The 19,868-nt window shown below is 60.8% G+C and overlaps 1 protein-coding gene across 4 annotated transcripts in view; it reads left to right on the top strand.

The window, feature by feature from the left end:
- Positions 1 to 163: 163 nt before the first annotated feature.
- CXXC5 (CXXC finger protein 5) overlaps positions 164 to 19,868 on the top strand; it is a 38,205-nt gene continuing 18,500 nt past the window's right edge. The window contains exon 1 of one of the 4 annotated variants that reach the window (XR_013929830.1): positions 164 to 271. The gene's annotated coding sequence lies outside the window, so the exon portion shown is untranslated. The other 3 variants (XM_080397971.1, XM_080397972.1, XM_080397973.1) reach the window with 3 other exon arrangements.

Here is a 19,868-nt window from a genome sequence, read left to right as displayed (position 1 = left end):
GGGGGGAGCAGGTAAGACACGGGGGGCGCAGCGGGGTGGGGGCGCCCAGGACCCGTGTGTGCGCGCGGCGCGGCGGGGCCCGGGGGGCGCGGGGGTGTGCGGCGGGCGGCGCGCGCGTGGGGCGGCGGGGGGCGCGCGCGGCGCGGCGTGGCTGGGCGCGCGGGGCGGTCCGGTCCGGTCCGGGTTTTGCCGGCAGCCGCGGGCAGCGGCGGCAGCGCCGTGCAGCGCGATTCGGGGGCTGTGCACTCCCAGAGCGAGCGGCGATGTGGAGGTGGGTGTGCGGCGGTGGCGAGGCACCGTGCCCGCCTCGGCTCCCCTCTCGCCGGGCCCCCCTTTCCTGGCGCGGGGCAGGTGCTGACCCCCCCCCCCCCCTTCCCTCCCCCCGGTCCCCGGGCAGCCCCCGGCAGCGCTGCCCGCAGCGGCGGCGGCTCCCGGACCGCCGGTAGGTGCCGGCCCCCGGGGCCGGTCCGGCGGGCGACGGCGGAGTTGGAGTGGGGGGTGTGTGTGGGAGGTGGTGGAGGAAGGGGAGGGGGGAGAAGAAAAAGTTTGGCGGGGGGCGCCTGCGGCTCGCCCCGCTCCGCCCGGCGCCGTTACCGGGCTGCCCGCGGCGTCGGCGGGGCGCGGAGCTGGCCGCCTGCCCGCGCCGGGGCCCGGCCGGTGCTGCCTGCGCGGCTCCCGGGCGGCCCCGCTGCTTCCCGCGGGGGGGCGGCGGGGTAACGAGCAAAGTTTTTCTCGGTGCAGCTGAACCTCCCCCCCGCTCCACTTCTCTCGTCCTCTTCCCCGGTACCGTGCAGCTCGGCGGGGATGCGCTGGGAGCCGCGGCGTGAGGAAGGGGGGAAGGGGGGGGGGGCAGGGATGGGGCGACAACCCCCCCCGCCGCCCCGGGCCGCCGCGGCATCGCCGGGTGGTTTCCCCGGTGACAATGGTGGCGGCAGGGCCGGGGCCGGCGGGGGCGGCCGCTCCGGCAGCGCCGCGGCGCCGGGGGGCGGCGGCGCGCCCCGGGCAGCGGGCAGCGCGCGCGGCCGGCCGCTGCCACCCGCGGCGGAGCTCGCGTAGGGGGGGCGGCGGGGGGGAGCCTCCACCCAGCGCCTGTCGCGGCCCCTCCGCGCTCGGGTTCACCCGCGTGGGCTGCTCGCCTCTGCCGGGGCTGCGCCGGGCTTCGGCGGCAGTTCGGCTCCCCCGCCGGTGACCGGCAGCGGGGTGGCCGTGGGAGCGGCGCCGCTCACCATCGCCCAGCCATGTGCAACAACTAACCCAACTTTATTATTACCCCCTCCCTTCCCAAGTAATTTCCTCCCCCGCTTTGCCGTCAGATGGGATGCCCACACCCCGCGCCCGGCGGGGAGGGCACCCAGCGCACCCCGACACCCCGAGATGCGGCCGATCGCAGCGCCCACCGTGTCACAACCCTTGGACGCGCCCGGCGTGGGTGCTGCTGGCCCCCCAGCCGTCGTGGTCTGTGTGGATTGTGCCTGAGCCCTGGCATTATGGCACCAAACTCCACCGAATCGCGGCCCCACAGGCCCCGTGGTGTTGGTGGTTCCCCCCCCCCTCTTATTTTATTTTTATTATCACTATTTTATGGGTTTTTTTCACCGCATCCCACAGCCGGCGACGTCCTTCTTGCGGGCCCGCGTTTGCTTTGGGTCGGTTTATTCTTTGCCGGGATGATTGATCGGAGAGAGAAGGAGGGGGGTGGGATGGGGATGGAGGGGGGGCGAAGCGCCGCCGCCCGCCCCGCTCCGCGTCCCACGCATAAACAAAGCTGCGCACACATCCTGCGATAACGGGTCACATGTGTGCGCGCGCCGTCGCCCCTGACCCCGGCCGGGCAACCTTTACCCCCCGCCGCCCGCCCGCTCGGTGCGAGCGACCCCGGGGCCGGGGGGGGGGGGGGGGGCGGGCTGGGGCGCTGCGGGGCCGGGGAGGGCTGAGGCAGGGTTTGGGGAAGGGGGGGATGCACAAGCCCGGCTACCTGGGGTGTGGGGCCGGAGCCGGCGGAAGTTTTGTTTCTCTGGAAACGGGCCCTTGCTGTGTCAGCAGCCCCTTTGTGCCGCTTTGTCCGCTCCCCCCCCCCGGCCCCCGCGCCCGGCGGCGGGGCCGCACCTGGGGCTGCGGAGGGACGGACCCCCGCTCTGCTCCCCAGCCCCTCGCTGCTCCCCGGGGGGCCAGTTGCATCCCCCTCCCCGGGAGGGCAGCGGGGTTGAGGTGAGGAGGGGTCGGGTGGGAAGGTGAGGGGGGGCGAGGTGGGGTGACCCCCCAGAGGTACCGCTCAGCGGGAGCACTTGTAGGCATGGAAACCCTTCTCCGTCCGTCTGTCCGTCCATCCGTCTCTCCTCTCCTTCAAATTTCTATCCGGAGAAGCTTTGCAGAACCATCCTCTCTAGCAGCATGCCTGTTCCCGGCACCCGAGCCCAGCGGGGATGCCAGCGCTCGCCTCCCTGGCGCAGCCGGTGGCTCTCGCCACCACGTCTAATTCAAATTGGTCGCGGTGTCACGTGGGCTGAGCCTCGAACCCAAAAAGTGTCACCACGCGTGGTGGCTCCAGCTCCCAGCGGATGCCCACTGAAGGCCCAGCAAACCCGCGATGCTGGTACCGGTGTCGCCCCGATGATGCTGCCTGGTGAGCTGGCAGATGTCGCACTCTGACCTCGGAGCTGGCGTTGGGGCTGTGTGTGTGTGTGGGGACACACGACACACGGTGATGGGACGATGGGGATTGGGACGCGCCAGCCTGTGACAACAAAAGCAAAGTAACAAAGGACCCGCCGGTGACGCACAGAAGTTCGTCCCGGCCCCCTGCTGCGGCCATCCAGTGCTGTCCTGGGATTTGGTGGCCTCACAGGCAGGGAGGGGGTTTTGCCTGTTTGCCGGCTTCGAGGGTGCAGGCAGGGATTGGGGGGTGGTATGTGTGTACTGGGTGCCGTGCATGCCCCCCATCTCCGCCTTGGTGGGAAGAAGGCAGGAGGCAGCCGAATTGTCCTTGACGTGGATTTTGTGGCAGAGATGCGGGCAGCCAGCGCTGCACTGCCAGGAGCCTGGCTGTACCTCCTGCCCCTGGCGCTGAGTGGGTAGGCAGGGGAGAGGGGCTCTGGGTGCTGTGCCCCGAAATTCAGCCTGCCCCTCTTCCTCCTCCTCGGCAAAGGTGGGTGGTGGGTGAGATGCGGTGGGCATACAGGGCAGCCAGTGTTTTGAGGATCCACCACCCCAGGAGTCCTTTGCCCACCGGCATCCCCTGGTGTCACTGGGGCGGTTCCAGGCTGGGGATGGGCGGGTGACAGTGGTGCAGGTGCTGCTTGCCCAGGCCTTGGGGATGGTGCAGGACTTGGGGGTGGTGTTCTCTCCCCAAAATTGTCCCCTCTTGCCAAATCTCCCGTTTGGGGGGGCCAGGGGCAGGGCCAGATCCTGGGCGCTTGGCCCTTGGAGCTAGCATCCCCTGACATGTCCTGCTGTGGCTGTTTAGGTCTCAGCTGAGGCTGGATCCGGCCCTGGCTGGTCCCAGACCGTCCGCCTCTGACCCCCCCAGCAGGGACATTCCCCGGGGTGGCGGGAGCGGGTTCCGCTGCTCCCCTGCCCCTCCTTGCCCTGCCGGTGCATTTGTTTTCCCAAACCCTGGCCGTAGGAACAACCTCTTGATTAAGTGTATTAATAGTTAAACTTTCAGCTCATAGCTTAAACTCACCAGACCACGAAAAGCTCCCTCCTTTACTCATGCTCTGTTGCTCAACTAAAATATTGCACTCAAAAGGGTTGGTTGGGTTTTTTTTTTTTCTTTCCCCCTCCTTTTCCCCTGACTCGACTTTGACTCCTGGGAGCGTGGGGGGTCTTGCAGGGCCCCCTGCATGGGGGAGCCCTCCAGCGGTCCCCAGTGCCCCTCTGTGAAGAGGCTGGGCCTGGAGGTTGGGGGTCTTGGCTGGCGCTGTGTGTCCCCTCAGTGAATGGGGCTCTTGAAACTGAGCCAGACTGGGGAAGAGGATGGGAACCACCATCCTGGGAAAAGGGTGGCACCCCACCCAACTGCGGACATGTGGACAGGCTGCGGTGGCTGGGGAAGGGATGGGGATGCTGGTGTGTGGCTGTTTTCTGCCACGTGGGTGATGGGGCAGGAGGAAGGGTGGGAGGTTCAAGCATACTGAGTGCAAGGTCCTGCACTGGGGTGGGGGCAACCCCCAGTCCCAGCACAGCACGGGGATGGGTGGGTTGGGAGCAGCCCTGTGGAGAAGGACTGGGGGATATTGGTGGGTGACAGATGGGACGTGAGCTGGCAATGTGCGCTCACAGCCCAGAAAGCCAAGCGCCTCCTGGGCTGCATCACCAGCATTGTGGCCAGCAAGGTGAGAGCGGAGATGTTACCCTGGTGAAACCCTCCAGAGTGCTGCATCCAGCTCTGGGGTCCCCAGCACAGGACAGATACAGATCTGTGAGAGCGGGGTGGCGGGGGCCGGGGAGCACATTGAAATGGCCTGGGGGTTGGAAAAGCTCTGCCGTGGAGAGAGGCTGGGGGAGTTGGAGGTGTTCAGCCTGGAGAAGGCTTTGGGGAGACCTTAGTGCAGCCTGGCAATGCTTAAAAGGGGCTTCTAAGAGAGATGGAGAGACTTTTTACAGGGCCTGTCGTCGCAGGACAAGTGGCAACGGTTTTAAATTGAAAGAGGGCAGGCTTAGATGGGACATAGGGAAAAAATGTACAGTGAGGGTGGCGAGACACTGGCATAGGTTGCCCAGAGCAGCTGTGGATGTCTCATCCTTGGAAGTGTTCAAGGCCAGGTTGGATGGGGCTCAGATCAACCTGATCTAGTGGAAGATGTCACTGGCCATGGCACGGGGGTGGACTGGATGGTCTTTGGAGGTTCCTTCAGATCCAGACCCTTCTGTAACTTGATGGAGGGGGGCAGTGGTGTAGGAGGGGCAGGAGGGAAGAGGTGTTGGAGCAAAGGGGTGGCTGGAGGAGGAACCACTTCCAGCAGGAACCATCTGGGAAATCCTAGCCCTAGGCCAGTGGGGAGGAGAAGCGGGTTTGCTCCTGCCCATTGGTGGCTTTGCCCTGGGGAGCAGGGCAGGATCAGGGCTGCAGCAGACTGCCTTCACCAGCGAGTGGCTGAGGGGGACTGGTGGATCCCATCACCTTTTGGGGAGTCCGAGGGACACGTTTTACCCTGGCCACTGGCCCTCATGTGCCTGAAGACCAGAGGCAGAAGAAGCTTTTGGGTCCCTCAGCATCTCAGTGCTGACGGTACAAATGTGCCATGGAGCAGGCCCAATAGTCTCTCCTTTTGGAGTGTTGTGGGGCTGGGGAGGTGCATTGATAATGTCTTTGGAGTAGTTTCATCCCAGCTTGTCTTTTTGCATGGCTTGCAAGCAGGTGGAGGGTATTGACGGTCTGAGATGACAGCCCTTGACGCACATGGGTGGCAGCCTGTTATTATGTAGATAAAAGGATTTTTAAGGTCAGAAGGTTTTTGAGAGACTGCCTTGGTGTCTCTGGTTTCTACCCATCCGTTGTTATGGCACGGAAAAGGGACCTGAAAAACGGCCCTGCTGTGGTCACCTTGTGAAGGCTTGGCTCCCAGGCTGTGGTCTTGCCTTGGGATTTGTGGGTCTGGCTCTATGTCATCATCCTCAAACAGTGTTGCTTGTACCAAAGCATCTTCCATTGCGTGAACTTGGACATCCTTTGTACTGGGAGGATGAGGACCCATTGCCTCCTCTGAGTGATGCATACATGTTGGTGCCCCAGCGTGGGAAGGTATGTGTTAGCCCCAACCTTGGAGCTCATGGCAAAGAAAGAAAATGCCATTTTCTGATTTTCCAAGCAGGATGTGCTTTTCTATCTCCATGCTCCCAGCTCAGAGAGGTGGGAGATGGAAAAGAGCTTAGGTCACTGGCTCTGCCCCATGTCAATGCTGTGATACAGTTCTACAGCAGGGGCACAGTGTGGGTGATGAATGCGACCTGCACCAGTGTGAGGCGTAGCCTGTAATTTCTGGGTCACTTCTGAGATAGGCCTTATTCCCAGGGTCCGATTGTCACCTTTGTGGCACCAGACCCTGGGTGGGAGCACAGGCTGGGGAGCAGTGTCATCTTGGTCTCGTAGGCTACAAGGTGCTTCTGGGTGATTCCAGTGGGTTCTGGGTGGCTGCTGCCACCCATGAGACCCCCCCCCAGTTGACCCTGGCATACATTTACTCAGCACTTGCTGAGCATCCTGGGGATGGTCGAGGCTTGAGCAAGGGTTGTGTTTGTGCTCTGGTATAATAAGGTTGGGTCCATTCTCCTCCGGTGTCCTCTACTGCTGCCGCCTCTGGTCATCTCTTGGTTCATGGGTGGTTGCCCACTACTGGAGGTAGCCCTCGTCTCGCCTGCGGCTGTGGTTTGATGGAGGTTTCATTTTTGCCTTTGCAAACCTGCCTTGAGTTCATGCCTGTGCTCCAGGTGTTCATAGGGATGTCTGGGCAATATCTACCTCCCAAGGTCTTCCTTATGAGAGTCTTTGGCTTTGCCCAAATGAGCACCATGGCTCCATCCACTTGAACTCCAGGTGGTCTCTTGGTGTCCCCAGGGGTCCTGGTGTCATCGATTCTCACTTCTTCTTGCTGGAACCTGCCCTTGTGGCTTTTGTGCCTCTTTCTGTCCCTCAAAGGCTGGCTGAGAAAAGCAGTTTGGGGTCCAGATCAGAGTCCTGAGTCTCTGACTTCAACATCCCACAGGCAGAGGGGTTCTGACTTGAACATGCCAGCCCTGAAGGGTCTCAAGGGTCTGCAGATCCATGTGGTCTCAGCTCTGGTTCCTCCATGCCCTGTAGGCTCTTTTCTTCTGCACCTGCTTGTGGCTCAGAGGCAGGTTCCTGCTCTCCAGCCTCTCCTGGAGCTGGACCGTGGCCCACGGAGGGCCATTCATGTGCAAGGAGCGTTGATGCCTTGGGAATGGCTTGAAACTCTTTGGCGCTGGTGCAAAGCCTGATGGAGGGGGGTCTACACCCATAGGAGATGCAGACCAGTGCTCTGCTGTCTGCTTTGCAGGAGCCTGTCTTTGGGTGTGGGTCCAGGTCAAGGGAGAGCAAACGCGCTGTGCCTGCAGGCATTCCTTGGAGGCTGTGTGGGGTCTTGCCTCGTTTTACAGACTCATATAATGGTTTGGGTTGGAAGGTACTGCTGAAGATAATCTAGTTCACCCCCACCTCTGGAAGATCTAGGGACATCTTTCACTAGATCAGGTTGCTCAAGGCTCCGTCCCGTCTGAACCTGAACACTTCCATGGGTGGGCATCCACAGCTTCCCAGGGCAACCTGTTTCAGTGTCTCGCCACCCTCATTGTACAACATTTTTTCCTTATGTCCAATCTAACCCTGCCCCCTTTCAGTTTAAAACCCTTGCCCCTTGTCCTGTCATGACAGGCCCTGGTAAAAAGTCTCCCACTGTTTTTCCTATAAGTTCCCTTTATATGTTTCAAAGTCTTTCAGTAGTCCAGGTCTCACCTGGGCCATTAGGGAGGTGAGGGTGGGAGTGGCTGAGACATGGCAGCAGGGTTGCGGACAGCCTGTGTGGCTGAACCTGGAGCTGCGAGTGCTGGGCTGTCCGTCCCCACCTTCCCCTCCTGCACCCATGCCGTGTCCAGCTGGGATCACAGCAGGGAAGTAGATTCCAGCACCCATCGCTCCTGGGGTCCCCAGGGCTGCTGCCTCTCCCTGTGCCCCGCTGCCAACTGCAGACATTTCCCCCAGTTCCCGCAGCCCGTGGGAGTGAGCGCTGAGGATCGCTGGCTCAGGGAGCACTCCTCTTGCCCTCTGCTTTACCTTCTGCATCTTGCTAATCTGATGACCGGAGGTATGCGAAGCATTTCAAATATGGCCTCGTTAGCTGGCTCCGGACAGAGCACGCAAGAGCCGTTCCTTCACACTCCTATTCCAGCTGGCTGTTGCCGTTCCCTCCTCCCACGGGCATCCCGCTGCCATTTGCCCTGCGCTGGCTGGGATCAGCACGGCCGGTCAAGCCCATGCTGCCTGGCCGTGGGATGGATGTGCCCCTTTGCAGGTCGGCTCTTGGCTGCGCCGGTGGCTGTGGGTGGGCGTCGGGTCCTGAGAGCATCATTGGGCATGTGGACAAGGGGCAAGTGCATGCCAGTGCTGGGGAGTGGGATGTCCCGTCTGTCCCCAGCCTTGGCAGGTGCTCGAGCCTCCTGCAGTGTGCCCAGCCTGCTGGAGAGACCTGGAGGGGCAGCTCAGGGTAATGCGTGATGGGTGGCCCTGGGGGTGCTCCCAGGGTGCTCTCTGAAAGGCAGTGGGGTCAGGGACATGGGATGGCAGGTTCCGGCCCTGGTGGGAAGCACCCAGCATGGGAAGTACCCAGCGTGGGAAGCGGACCCGGGTGTGTGTGTGTGTGTGCGCGCCATGATGTCGCTCTGGGTACAGGGGAGGGGGGTCCCTGGGATCCCCAGGGAATGGGTGCTCCCCAGGGGGACTGCAGCCTGTCTCCAGCCTGCTCTCCAGGGTGGTCCTCGTGGTGCTGTGCCTGTGAGGGTGCTGTGGCACCCACCTTGGGGCCGTCTGCTTCCGCCTGACCCACCCCCCTGGGTTTGGTGGGTGGAGCATCCCATCCATCTGTCCATCCGTGTCCGTCTGTCCCCCCCATCCCCGCCGCGCCCCGGTGCACATCACTGAACCGGCACACTGGGCTGCCCGCTGGAAGGGGCCCCATCCCGGCAGCACAGCCGTGATTCTGCCTGGCCGGTGCCACCAGCCCCCGCGCCGGCGCTGGCGGGGACCTCTGCGTTCTGCGTCCCCTGTCTTGCTGTGGCGGCAGCGGGAGCCCGGCAGCGTCTCCCCGCTCTGCTGAAGGAGCTATTTAAAGCTGGGGCAGGGGGGGAGAAAAATAAATGTAGAAGATGAAGATGATTATGGGGGCTCTGGCCACCCTGGGGGCAGCTGTCCCAGCATTGGCATCCCTGAGGAGGGGATGCCGTGGCACGGCCCGGCCCGGCCCCAGCAGGGCTGGGAGCTGGACGCCAGGCGTTTGCGCTTTAATGCATCAGGACAGCTTGCAAATTCCAGCCTGGCGCGGCAAGGTGCCGGCCGCGGTCGAGCGTGCGCTGTCTTGCGGCCGAGAGGGCCGTGCTGCCATAACTGGTTAGCTCGCCGGGCGAGGGCCCACGGGGGGGCTGGGGGCTGGGGCAGTGCTGCGGGCAGCCCCTGCCTCCTGCCATGCTGGGGAGGGCTCTGCGCAGCCCCCGGCTGCAGCAGGGGCGGGGGCCAGCTGCGGAGCGGTGGTGGTACAGCGGGAGGTGAGGCCTGGGAAGGCCAGTTCTGCAGGGACCCTTGTCCTCCCCATCTGCAGGGACCCCCGTTCTGCCATCTGCAGACGCCCCTGTCTCCCCTGGCTGCAAAGCCTCCCATGTGCAAAGCTCCCTGCTCCCCCTGCCTTCTGCAGAGCCCGGTCCCCCCACAAGTACAGGGGTCCCTGCCCCCCCCATCCACAGGAACCCTTCTCCCTTATCTGCAGCCCCCTGTTGTCTGCCTGCAGAGCCCTGGGATGATTCCCAGGCATCCCCCTCCCCCAGCACCAGTGATGAGTTGGAGGTGGTTCAAGGGCAGCCTGTGCCGTCTGAATCCCTGGGGAGCGGGGGGTGACCTGTCATCTCTCCACATGGGGGAACTGAGTCAGGGGCCATCAGAGCTGCTGCCCACACCCCAGCAGCTGCCATGGTCCAGGGCCCCATGTGTCTGGCAGGCTGGGGGCCAGTGCTCGGGGATGCTCCTGGGGGTCCCTGTGCACCTTGGCCGTGGGGGGTGCAAACTGGCAGTGGATGTTTTTTCACTGAATCCTTCCTAAGAGGCCGTTTCTTATCCTTTCCCTAAATATTTCTTAAATGTTGGAGCCTGTCAGTTGAGCCGAGACCCGCAGGCTTCGCTTCCGTCGCCTGACATGCTTGCATCTCGCCACCACTGTATCACCTCCCTTCTCCCCATCCTCACATTTGAGCTCCTTAAATAAAAAGGCTTTTAAAAACATATATTGGCCACCTTGCTGGGAAAAAACAAGAGTCGCCTCAAGTGATAAACCCACAGCACCCAGGGGCCTCAGCACATGTTCCCCGGTGCCACTTCTGCCGGGTGCTGCTGATGGTTGCCACATCTCGGGCTGGTGGAGGACAGGGATTTTTTCTTTGTGAAGGCATTGGGGGATTAGCAAGAGGATTAGTAAATATGACCCCAGGTAAAGATTAAGACCCCCAGAAAAAAGGAAAAAAGGTGTTGTTTTTTTCCTCCCATGCTGATGCACTGTGAAGATTAAAATGGGATGCATTCATGCCATGGCTGGCAGTTCATTTAGGGGTGGAGGGTGGCAGGGTTGGATGGGGAGGATGGGGTGGTGATGGGGGCTGTCTCTGTGGGTCCAGAGATACCAGAGCCAGGGAGGGATGGGGACCCTGGGGGGCCAGCAGCAGGTCCCCAGTGATGCTGAGGGGCCAGGCTGCCGGTGGCTGGTTCTGGCTGCAGGCAGCCACAACTGGCATTGGGTGATGGGGAGGAGGTTTGTGGGGGGGACATATTGATAACCGCTGCCAGCCTGATCCTGGAAATAACTGGCACTGGGTTGTGGGGTGATGGCTTCAGCAGCTTGTCCCAGAGGCTGATAGCTTGACAGACAGGGCTGGGAAACATGACTGGCAACAGGGAATAAGTCCCCCCGCCACCCACAGCTGCCTGTGTTAGAGGTGGGACGTGCTCTCCTCCCACCCAAGCTCCCTGGCCCGCATCCCACAGACTGTCCTGCCATGCGGCTGCTTCCAAGGATAACTGGGGATCCGGTGCTGAAAATTCGGGTAATAAATCTCCTTGCCTTTGGCTGGACCCCCCTCCCTTGGTGGCTTTCGGGCTGTAGGGCTGAGGAGGCTCCCGGCAGAGCCTCCACAATCTTGGCTTTCCCAGTGGCAATGCTCCTCTGGGAAGCACTAGGAGGAGGGGACAAGGGGGTCCACTCCAGGACATGGAGGGTCCACACCGCACTGGGGATGTGCCCCCTCCCGCAGGCAAGAGAGAGGGCTGGGAGGGGACCAACTTCCCTGCCATGGTGCTCCTGCATCCCTTTGGTGATGGAGGGGGAAGCTGCTGAGACCTGGGGAGACCCCCTCTGGGCTGTCTGGCCTTTCTGAAAGATAATGTAACCAGTATGTGTACTGGGAGGAAACTGGAGTGGCCATCTCTGGGGAGGATGGGCAGCGGTGACCCCGGCACAGCCATGTCCTTGTCCCTTCTCCTCCCTGCCTGCCCAGGGCAGGGCTGGCCCCGGGGGAATTCCTCTCCCCAGAGCGGACCTCTCCCCTGGGTCCCTTCCTGCTTTGTGGGGGTGAAGCAGTGCAGTCCTTTCTTCAGGCACGTCCTGGCAGGGTTGACCCCTCCACTGGGGCTGAGCCTTTTTGGGGGGCTGAGCACTGGCTTGGTGATCAAACACTGTTTGGAGGGCTAAGCACTTGTTTGGGGGGTCAGGCATTGTTTTGGGGGGCTGAACACTGTCCCAGAGGTCAAGCATGGGTCTGGGGTGCTAAGCATCCGCTCAGGGGTTCAGTGCCGGCTTGTGGGGGCTTCGCACTGGTTTAGGGGTTGAGCGCTATTTTGGGGAGCTGAGCACTAGTTTGGGCATTGAACATTGTTTGGGGGTATAAGCACTGTTGCAGGGGCTTGAGAACTGGCTCAGGGGTTGAGCAGTGTTTGGGGGGAGCTAAGCACTGGTTTTGGGGTCAAGCCCTGGTTTGAGGGGCTGAGCACGAGCTTGGGAGTCAGATGGTGGCTTGAGGGGCTGAGTGCTGGCACCACAGCTGGGTAGGCAGCTACTACACTGGGGTGATGTGGGCAGGTCCGGCCACCAATTGCTTGGGCATTTCGCAGCCTGGGGGTTTGGATTCAGCAGTGGCATCTACCAACAGGCTGCCAGGGGCTGCAAGCATCCTGAGAGTGCTGGGGGGGCATACCGCTTGTGCTCCTGCCTTGCACCTAGTGCTGTGAGGCTGGGGCTGATGGTGCTGGGTGGCAATTGTACCTGCTCTCTCTTTGCTCCCTGTCCTCCTCCATGTGTCCTCATGCTGCGGTGGCAGTAGGATGGGGGGGAAGAGCTTGCTCTGGGTCCATTTGCTGACACCAAATGCATGGGCGCATCCTGGCCCTTCCCTCCTTCAGTTTTCCTCCTGCAGTGGACTTCTTCCACGGGTCTCCCCCACTGCATCCTGTTTGGCTGCTCTCCCACTGGGCTGCCATGGGGCATCCCTGCGGCAGGAATGGGAAGTAACACCTCATCTCCATGCCCTGCAGCAGGGTGCTGGTACACAGGGCGATGCTGAGCATCCATCTGACTATTCCCCTGGGAGGTGGGGTGTGCTGGGGTGTGCTGGCAAGCCTCACCTGGCCAGCTCCGTGTCGGAGCCTGAGCCTGCTCTTCCAGCAGTCCTGGCAGCTGTTGCCAGCCAGGAACTGAATCCACCAGGACCTTCTCCTGGAGCAGAGGTGGCCCTTGGACTGGTAGCCATGCCTGTGCTGTGGTACTGGCGTGCGAGCGGGTGTGTGCATGCGTGCAGGGAGCATCATCCCGTTCCGGCTGAGCTGCTGCTGTTGGAGGCAGGGAGAACTGCATAGTCTCCTTCCCCCGGGGGTCTGCAGGTCCAGGGCAGCATGAAGAGGTGGTAAAGAGGAGCCCAAGGTGTCTCCCAGCCATGGGGCAAGGAAGGGTGCAAGCTCAGTTGTGCTTCACAGGTCATCTTGAACCCTGTCGGTCCTGGGGACTCATCTGTCACCCTGCCTGTGCCTGGGTGGCAGCAGCTGTACCTTCCCCTCTGCCCCAGGGGAGGCTGGGGCACACAGGCCAGGCTTTTCCTGGCACCAGGGCTATGCTGTGTCCTGGGACTTGTCCCTCATGCCATCCCTACCGCAGCACCTGCTCTGGACTGTCGGGCTCCTCGCGGCATTTCCTTTCCTTCTGTGGGATGCAGCCCTCCTCCTCCTCAGGGATGTCCCCTCTCCTCCCGAGGGGTGGGGGACAGATCCAGTCCAGGAGGAGGATGCCTGTGGCTGCATGTTCAGCATCTGCATCAGCAGTGCCTCCCTGCTGTGGGGCTGGGCTCTCTCTGCATCCTGCCATGGGGGTCATGCCCATGCCATGTACCATGGGCTTCCTGGGATGTGGTGGCACTGGCAGCTGGGCAGGGTGTGATGTGGGTAGAAGGTCCCCTTGAAGGATAGGGAGGAGTGACACCACTGGGGACACTGGTCTGGCCGAGTCCCATCTTGGAGGACAAAATCCTCCTTTTCCCCCCACCAGCTGGCTTTGCCCTGGGACACTGCTACCGGCTGCATCCCCAGCTGGCCCCAAAGCTCTCCTGGCGGGTGACCATGGCATGAGGGGCCAGGGGTCTCCCTGCACCCCTCACAAACTTGCACAGAGACCCCATACTGGAGCTGGAGTCAGTGTCTCGCAGAAGGGAGCTGCTCCTGGGTCCCTCAGGAGCAGGTGCAGCCTGCTTGGCCCCGCTGCCCCTGAGCACCTGACATAATTTATTTTATCAGGTGGACATAAAAGCAATTGAGAAGAAACTTGGAAGTTTGAGAGGGGCCTAGGGCTGCCTGCAGACTTTGAAGACATGGGTGGGTGCCAGGGGGGCAGAGGCTGGAGCATGGACAGGCACTGCATAACACCGCCGGCTATTTTCCTGGATGCAGCACCCCTCTGTGCACGCTCGTGCTGGAGTGGCCATGGGATGGAGACTAGCATGAAAAGCCGAGTCTGGGTTGCTTAGCATGGGCACATCCCTGCCCTTTCCTTGCTTCAGTTTCCCTCCAGCAACACAACTCTCCCAGGAGTTTCCCAGCTGCCTCCTGCCCGTAGGGGTTTGGTTCCAGCTGCCCTCCTGCTGGGATGCCATGGGGCATCCTGCCCAGGCAGGCAGGGACGGGCAGGAACATGGTGCCCTGTGGCAGGGTGGTGGGTACTTGGGGTGATGTGGGGTGCTGAGAGCATCGCTCTGAGTATTCCCCTGCAAGTCTGACCATGAATGTGAGCAGGGGGGGCCAGGTGCTCCATAAGACACAACCCCCCAGTGCCCTCCAGGCTGAGGCTGCCCCAAACTCATCTCACAGGTGGAAATAGCTGCAGAGCAAGGAGGATGCTTGGCCACATCCCTGCCCAGCTCGCCTTCAGCCGCATCCTGGCTATAGGGCTGTCTTGCTCTGGAGGGACCCTGCAGCGGGGGCCCCCGGCCAGGCTTTGTGGCGGCGGGGGGGGGGGGGGGGGGGGGGGGGGGCTGCAGCGTGTAGGAAATCACGTGGTTTGGGGACCTGGGGCTTTACGGGAAGTGAGGGTTGAGGCGAGGGCGGAGGGACCCCCGCTGGGCAGCTCGCATCCCGCCTGGGGGGCAGCTTTGCCGATGTTAAGCTCAGAATTGGGCCCCCAAACCAGCTGCCCCGCGGCGGCTTGCCGGCAGCGCGGGGTGAAGGGCGGCGGGGGGGCGATGAGCCGCCATCCCTCCCTGGAGCAGATGGTCCCTCGGCAGCAAGCTGCCCCTTCCGCATCGATTACCCGGCTTGGCCGTTTAACGATTGCTTTCCGGGGTTAATTAAACTCTCCTCGCCGAGGGCTGCCGTGCGGTGGGGCCCTACCTGCCTGCAGCTTTGACAGACAGACACACCCCCCCCCCCCCGACAGCCCCCCGACAGCCCCCCGACACCCCCCAAAAAAGGGGGGCTGAGCCTCTGGCTGGAGCTGGGGTTTGCTTCCAAGCTAAACCTCGCCCTTGCTATCCATCCACCCTGGAGCACGGCAGGCGTGCCAGGAGGATCGCTGCCGGCGGCTGCGCTTCTCTCCAGGGCATCCGGAGCAAGGTCAGCTGCCGAGCCCAGCCACGTCCCTCCCCGGGCAGCCCGGGGTGCTGTCGGAGAGGCAGCCGAGCACCTTCCCCCCTGACACACTGTTTTTTCAGCGGTGGTCCCTGCAAGCTTGCTCCTGTACAGTTTGGGCTGCAACTGACTGCTTCTCTATTTGCAATGATTTTGGAGAAAGGCGTCGAATATTTGGCAGGCAGACAGACGGTCACTGTGGAGCAGCGTGGTTTGCAGAGCAGGTCGCCAGCCCTGCAATTGTTGGGAGTTGCTGCTACTTGCATATCTAAATATGCCCTTTCAGCGGGCGCTCTCAGTCGAAACTGCCATCTTTTGCCTCATTGTCAACCTCGGCGAGGTTACGCATCGTTTGCTGACTCACAGCCTCCTGCTCTAATTACTCGTCTCCCCTCCCTGGAGCCGCTCGGCCAGTCCCGGCACATTGCGGCTCACTGCCCGGCTGTGCTGCTTGCTGTGGGGGCTGGAGCTGGGGCACCCCGGGCAAACCCCCTCCCCGCACCCATCCCTGCCCACTGGCATCGCAGCTCCAGTCCCTGAGTGCAGCCGCAAGCAGCTCTCCTGGTCGCCTGGTCCGGTATCCCACTGCTTGCGCCCCCCCCCGAGATGGTTTTGGGGTGCAGCTGGGGGGGCTGGTGGGCACGCACATGGTGTTACCCGACCCATCATCCAGGCGCAGTGCTAGGGAGGTTTCAGGGCTGGCTGCCTTACCGGGCATCCTGCCAGGCATCACCCTACCGAGGGGTGTTCGATCCTGCATGCACCCTCTGGGGTCCCTTCGAGCATCCTGGCCACACAGCCCCCAACCCACCCCTACCCCCACCCCCTTGGTGAGCCGGAGCCTGGCCTCCCCCTCGGCAGCAGTGGTGGCTGGGACGAGCCATGCACTAAACCCGTTAGCTGAGCCTCTTTGATCCCCATCTGATATGATCAGCCGGCCAGTAAGCTCTCAGCTGGGCCCAGCGTGATTTCCAGTGTCGCAGCTATTCGAACAGACGCCGCGATTACTGCCAGTGTCGGGCTGGTCCCACTTCTTGTCCTGCTCCTCTGCGCTGGCCGGGGCTCCTCTCTGCCCAGAAACAAAGCTGCAAAGGAAAGATCCAGCTCTGCCCTTAATAGCAACAACAACAACAATTTAATATTTATTATTTATATTTTTATATTAATACTAATAAATATTTATTATTTAAATATCCCCTCCCCCATCCTGGGCTTGCCATCACGGTGTTGTGCTGGTGGGAAGAGCCTGCTCTGTGCCCCAGCAGCTCGCTTCTGGGAGATTAGCACCTTCCAAGAAGAGGCGACCCAAACCCACCCATCCCAGCAAGCCAGATGGGTACAGGGGCTGAAGTTGGCTTTAATTAATTTAATTTTTATCTCCCTCCACGTTTGGGCAGTAATATTGGGGTGGAAACAACATCCCTGCAAATCCATCTTGCTAACAGAGGTGAAACCAAGCCGGGTAATCCGGTGGTAACAGCAGCACTTCAAGCCGGGTAATGCAGTTGCGCTCGCCGTGGAAGAGAAGATATTTTATTTATTTATATATCAAGAGAAAAAAAAACATATATGTGTTTGCACAGGCTTCTGTCTGTCACAGAATGGTACAACCACGCATCTTATCTCGTAAAGCCATATTTTGGCCCTTTTTTTTCCCCCAAGAAAGTGAATTTTAAGCACCGGGAGACAGTGATGGTTTCTTTGGAGCTGTTACGATCTGCCATGTACAATAAATCCATCTTAGTTTGTGGATTATTGGCCCAATAGACCGTAACAGCTCTGTCAGCCCCTCCTGGCATGCTGTGTCCAGCAAGCTCAGCCTTCTGTGGGTTTTCCTTTCTTTTTTTTTTTTTTTTTTGATTTTTTAGCAGAAATTTGCTAAGGATTTTTCCATGCTGTGTGCATGTACAGCAGCTGATATGGAAATCACAGGAGCTCAGTTGCGTGCCCGGGTTTTGGGGTTTTGAGTTTTTTATGCTTTTTAAAAAATGTATTTCCCCCTCTGAAAATACCCAAAGGCACGAACTTGCACGCTGGAGTTCAAGCCCCCAAAATACGATGAAGCAGGAAGGCAGATCTGTCCCTGCCAGAGCGCAGCAGGCTGGTGAGGGGCTGCCTTGGGTCGGGCTTGTTGGGGATGGGGTTTTGCTGCTTTCCAGCAGGATTTTCCCTGGACAGCCCCGCTCCTGCCAGCCGTCCGTTCCTGGTCCCCTGTGCTTGATCCAAGCCTGGAAAAACAGGATTTCCCAGGGATGGTGTGGGATGATGTGCTGGCCCCTCCCTCTTCACCAGGCAAGGTGCTGTGTGGCACATGCTCCTGTCACCCCCAGCCTGAATTTGAGTGGGGTCTGAGTCCTCTGGAGAGGGGGGAACCTGCAGCTGGTCCTGCCCTGATCCTGCCCCAAACCCACGCTCCCCTGGTCGTGCAGTGTGGGCTTAGCACGGCCCTGGGTGATGCAGTGGGGTGAGATGTGGGGTGAAAAGTGGGGTGCAGGCATAGGGTGAGCCGTGGAGGGGAGGCACAGGATGCCAGTGTGGGGCACAGGTGTGGGGCACAGGTGCAGACATGGGGTTCAGGCACAAGGCACAGGCATGGGGTGCTGGTGCAGGCATGGGGCACAGGTGTGGGGTGAAGTTTGGGGTGCAGGTGTTGGGCACAGGCATGGTGTGAAGTATAGAGTGCCAGTTACAGGTGCAGGCATGGGGTGCAGGTGTGGGGTGCCAGTGCAGGCGCAGGTGCAGGCATGGGGGTGTGGGTGCTGGCACAGGCAGCAGCGGGTGTGCTGGTTTGCTCTCTGCCACCAGCTTGCCTGTGCCCCTCTCTCTCCCTGGGCCATTCCCCTCTTGCCCAGTACCTGTGGGCTCTGCTCTCCCTGGAGGTTGCCAGCAGCCGGTGGCATGGGTTGGGGACACTGGATCTGCTGTGGGGCTGGGGGACACACACGTCCGCCTCTGTCCTTGAGGCTGAGCAGGGGACACCTGCCTGGAGGAGGGCACATGGGATTTGGGATGGAGCAGGCTGAGCGCTCGGTGCCGTCAGCGATAGCTCATCAGGACAGGGCTGGCAGGTAGTCCCCACCGTGCCAGGGATGGCTGGTGTTGGTGGTGCCACGGGGGGCTGCTGGCCAGCGGTGCCTTTTAAGTCCCCCCAGCCGCTGTGCTGGGGGAGCAGCTCTGGTCCCAGCAGCTCTGTAAGCCCATTAAGAGCTCAGGGAGCCTTACACCTCAGGGGTCTGCAGGAGGGACTTGCACTAGTTCAGCTTAAACCCCTTGAGCTGAAGCAGGGCTGCCTGCTGCGGGGACATGAGGACGTCCATGGCCATCCTCCAGAGACACCCGTCCTGAATCCCCTGTGGGTACCGGCTGCTTCCCTTGGCCACGAGGGATGGTGCAATCTTCAGCCCTGGGAGTTCCCTGCTGTGGGGTTTTGGCTTTGATGCATTGTTAAAATGCACTGTTGGGGTAAAAAAGTACCTCTTTCTCTGCAAAATCCTTAAAGGAGGATCTTCCTTCTCTGGGTGCTGTGGTTCAGCTTCGTGGTGTGTAGGGAAAAGATGTGGGGAGGGCATGTGGGTCCATCCAGGGTGCACAAGGGTGGGGAAGCCACACTGGTCAAGGGGAACCTGGTCAGGAATTTCTGGGGAATTTTTTCTACCTTTACCTGGATGTGCCCTATCTTAAATGTGTCAGAAACTACCAAAAGAGGAAAAAACCTCCAAGGATGGGTTCTTTGTGAAGCCCTTGGGATGGAAATGTGCGTTCCTTGGCTTTGTGAGCACAGCATTGCCCACAGCCTGCCCTCAGTCACACCTTGGGTTTGTTGATCACTTGCCAGAAGACCAAGGAAGGCATTGTGGACAGTCCCTAAAATGCTGGTAGCTCATCCGAGCCGCAGGCACAGGTTTCTTTTTGCATGATGCACCGCCTGCATGGCCAAGTTCCCCAGTGCTCCTGCTCACTGGGGGATGGAGATGGCAGGGGCTCCTTGCCCAGCTTGACCCCACAGCCCCTGCTCATCCCCCGGGCTGGCTCGGGCTCATCCACCATGGAGCATGTCACTGAGGGCAAGGTGCAGGACTCCCTGGCATGGCAGTGCCAGCATGGGGAAGAGGGAGGAGATGAAGCAGGCTGGAGAAAGCAGCAGGTGGAGGAGGATGTCCATTGTGGAAGTTAAGAGCAGGCGGTGGGGACACCAACCCTCTGGGTTGGTGGCTCATGCACTGGTGACCCTTTTCCTCCCATCTTGGGGGCTTGCCAGTACTGTGGCAGGAGGTCCTGTCTGGAGATGGGGATGTGGGTGCTGGGTTTCAGGAGGGCATGGGATCAAACCCTTCCTCATGGGTGAAGGAAGACGTTTCTCTTTAAGGGGGTTCACAGTCTAACAGGCAGGTCCCTGGAGGAGGCTGGGGGCTCTGATCCCACCCTAGGCTGGCTGGAGAAGGAGTGGACCACCACGGTGCAGGCACCAACTGTGACAACCACATCCAGCTTGTTCCTTGCCATTCCAGCTTGGCACCTGGTTCCTCAGCTTTTGAGGAAGTGAGTAAAGGCAGAAGCATTGATACCTAACTCAGAGCTTGGGGCCAAGAAGGACCAGTGAGTCCAGGAGGATGCTTGCACCCTGTAACCGGGTCCCTTCAAAGCACATCTCCAGTGCGATTAGCTCATCACATCAGGACCTTTCCAGCTCCCGCCATGCAGTGTTTCCTTTATGCTCAAGGCTCGATCTTGTGGCTGTTCCCTACCTTTTTCTGTGTTGTGACAACTTTTAGACAGGTTTTTCCATGTTGTGGTCATGTGTAGAGTGAACCCCTCTGTTTCTTACTGTGTGTCCTGCAGCTCTTTCATCTGAGGGTCCCCCTGTCCTGACCCATGTCATGGATGACGGTGACACCTTCCCGCTTCCCAGGGCCTGAACTCTGCTTGTTGGCTGTCTTGTGGCTGGTTCTTTGAGATCTGCGAGCTTCACCATCACACTTGTGCTTTTTTTGGTAGG

This window comes from Falco punctatus (assembly GCF_963210335.1).
Source record: "Falco punctatus genome assembly, chromosome: 8".
Classification (NCBI taxonomy): domain Eukaryota; kingdom Metazoa; phylum Chordata; class Aves; order Falconiformes; family Falconidae; genus Falco; species Falco punctatus.
This window is presented reverse-complemented; position numbering and strand designations above follow the sequence as displayed.